Here is a 3253-nt window from a genome sequence, read left to right as displayed (position 1 = left end):
GCCACAGTAGGACTCTGCTACCAGACAGGGGAGCTTCATTCCAAATGCTGGGGTTTTCTCAGCTTCCAGAGGTATTAGATGGGTGCCCTCTCTGAGGTCTCCACACACTCTGCCAAGCTGGACACACACCCCAGGACCTCCACCCTAGACTGCAATTCAGATCCAAGAAAGTTAAAGCAAGACCTTTACTCCCAAGACTGGTGCTTGGTCACCCTACAAACTGCAGGCCAGGAGTTGAAGCTGCCACGTGGAGATGACTGTGCTGCAGCCCTCAGGGGCTTCTCACCCCGGGGGGCAAAGCCATGCACTCCCACTTACTAGGTCCCAAATTCCAGACTGCACTGACCTCTCACTTTGTCCTTAGCGTCTATGTGTTGACAGTTCTGGAAATGGCCACAGCTGCTGGTGATCTGAAGTCCCTCCAGTGGGTGCCTGGTCTGGACCACCCTGGGGCTAAAGCCTTGGTGTGGAGCTGGGCTCGGCTCCCAGATCTCTGCACTGGCTGATTCCTGCTGGCCTGCTGGGCTGTCCTCAGTGTGAGGTTAGCTTCTCTGTGTCATTTTGTGGGTTCTGTAGCTCCAAAATTTGTTCAGAGTCCCCTTTTACACGGATTGGAGGTGGTGGGAGCCAGAGCCCAGCGGAGGTCCTGTTTCTACCCCGCCATCTTGGATCCGCCCCTAGGTCCAGCTCTCTATCCACTGCACCACCTTACTGCCACTATAATTCCCCTATATTTCCCAAACCAAACTACTCTTTCTCATATTGCTCTCTCACTGATCCTTGCTTTTGCTTATACCCCTTCTCTGCCTTCCTCCATCCCCAATCTTGGAATAGCTTCTCTCTTCCATCTCCACTTGTTAAAGTTCCTCCCTTCCTTCCAGGCCCAACTCATATGCCACCTCACCCAGGAAGTGTTTCATGATACCTTCCTCCTTCCTTGCCCTATAAATATAATCATTTAGCACTTTGGTTCTACTTTCCACTGCTTACATTCTTTCTGCCTTGCAACACTGTAATATGTGTACCAGTCATGTCCCTTACTTTCAGGTCCACTATAAGCTCTTTGAGGGTGAGAATTGTATAATTAAAAAAAATTCTTTGTATGACCATTGGTGAGCATAAGGCCTTCTCTGTAGTAGGGTCTAAATAGATGCTTGTTGCCTTGAGGCTTCTGATTTCATCCTTCAACTAAAAAGGCTCTCTCCAAATTTCCCAAAGATCTCTTCATCATTCAAAGCTAAGGGTCTTCTCTCCTTCCTTACCCTTCTGGATCCCTCTGAAGCCTTTGCCCTAATGTGTCACTCTCTTCTCCTGCATGTTCACTCCTCTCCACATTTTCACGACACTTCTCTCTCCTAGCTCTCCTCTCATCTGTCTGATCAATCCCTCTCGTTTTCTTCTGCTTAGTCTTCATCTTTATGATGCCCACTAGCCATGGCTGGCCCCTATGAGATTTCCCTTCAACACTTCTCTTCTCCTTCTATGTTATCTCACTTGGTGATCTCGTCAACTTCCAAGGGTTCATATATAATTACCACACAACGTATTCAACTACTTTTTGGGCACCACTAACTGGATGTCCCTTAGACATTGCAAGACATTGCAGTTAGATGGCTCAGTAGATAGACTGCCAAATCTTGAGTCAGAAAGACCTGTGTTCAAATTCAGACTCAAATTTGAGTCCAGCTGTGTGACCTCAAAGACCATGTGGAAAAGGGGAGAGTGTGCCCCTATTATTACTGGGGGGTTTTGGATGGGGGGAGGAGTGTTTTTTTTTTTCAACAACTCTTCTTGATATATAACCTTAGTAAATAACAGTTTCTAGGAGTTAATTAACTCTGGTTGATTACTTGACAATCAATGAGGAACAGATTGGATGAGAGCTCATGATCAATAGCTTTTAAAAACTACCCTTAAGTCCTCAGGATTACCCAAAGTAGTAAGTTAATTTATCCTTTGGAGACCCAACCTTCCTGAGTTGGTGGCAGTTGGGTGAGCTTGCCCACAGGGTGTGTGACAAAGGATTCAATCCATCAATTCATCAACAAATTTCAAGTGCACTGGGGTAGGTGCTAGAGATTCAAAGAGAAAAATTAAAAAGATCCTGATTGAGAAGAACTTACATTCTATTAGAGGAGATAGCAAGTTCAAAATAAACATGGATGAACAGTACAATATCCATAATGTAGAAACAATATCCATAAATAAGGAATTTTTTCTTTGAAGGAGAAATCACCTGGAGGCATCAAGAAAGGCCTCCTGTAGGGGATAATATTTGAACAGAATGTTGAGAAAATTAGGGATCATAAGAGGTAGGCAGAGGTAAAAAGAGAGACTAGCCTGTGCAAAGCATGGAGGTAGAAGATAGAACACCATGTGTAAGGGGCCCCAGAAGGATAATTTGATCAGATTATAGAGAGTGGGAAGGGGGATACTATGTAATAAGGCTGGAAAGATAAAGTTGGAGTTTGGTTGTGAAAGACTTTAAATTCTAAAAAGAAAAGTTTGTGTTGGATCCCAAAAGAAGATGGGAGGCAGTGGAGCTTTTTGAATAGGAGGAGGAGGAAGGTCGGACGTATGCTTTAGAAATGTCACTTTGGCAGTCATGTGTAGTATGGATCGTCGGGGGAGAAGTTTCAGGCAGGCAAATCACTGAGGCAATTCTGGAAATATTTCAGGAGAGAAGCAATGGAACCTTGAACTAGGAAAGGGGCTATGTGAGCTGAGAGAGGGGGAAGCAGTGGAAAGATATTATAAAGGCAGAGTAGACAGAGCTTTTTGTTTGATTAGGTATGTGGAGTGGGTGAGGGTGAGTGGGGAATTGAAGATGACTACAAGGTTGTGAAGCTCAGCAATTTCCAGGGATGATCATCCCCATGGGAGATGAGGGGATAGGCTTACATGAAAAGATGGGGTCCATTTTGAACATATTGAGTTTCAGATGCCTACAGTTTTGAAATGTCCTATAAACAGCTCATGATGTGGGATTGAAGTTTGGAAGAGAGACTGGGGCTGAATATAGGAATCCCTGAGTCATCAGCATAGAGATGATAATCTATCTCATGAAAGCTGATGAAGTCATCAGAAGAGGTGAGGGAGAGAGAGACAGACAGAGAGAGAGAGAGAGAGAGAGACAGAGAGACAGAGAGACAGAGACAGAGAGACAGTCAGAGAGAGACAGAGAGAGAGAGAGAGAGAGAGAGAGAGACAGAGTCAAAGACAGAGAGACAGTGTGTGTGTATACACATATATA

This window comes from Petaurus breviceps, unplaced genomic scaffold (genome assembly GCF_028583685.1).
Source record: "Petaurus breviceps papuanus isolate PSGF00001 unplaced genomic scaffold, PetGlider_PUasm1.0 185, whole genome shotgun sequence".
In the NCBI taxonomy this organism is placed as follows: domain Eukaryota; kingdom Metazoa; phylum Chordata; class Mammalia; order Diprotodontia; family Petauridae; genus Petaurus; species Petaurus breviceps.
The sequence above is the reverse complement of the archived record's forward strand: the minus strand, read 5'-3'. Positions refer to the sequence as shown.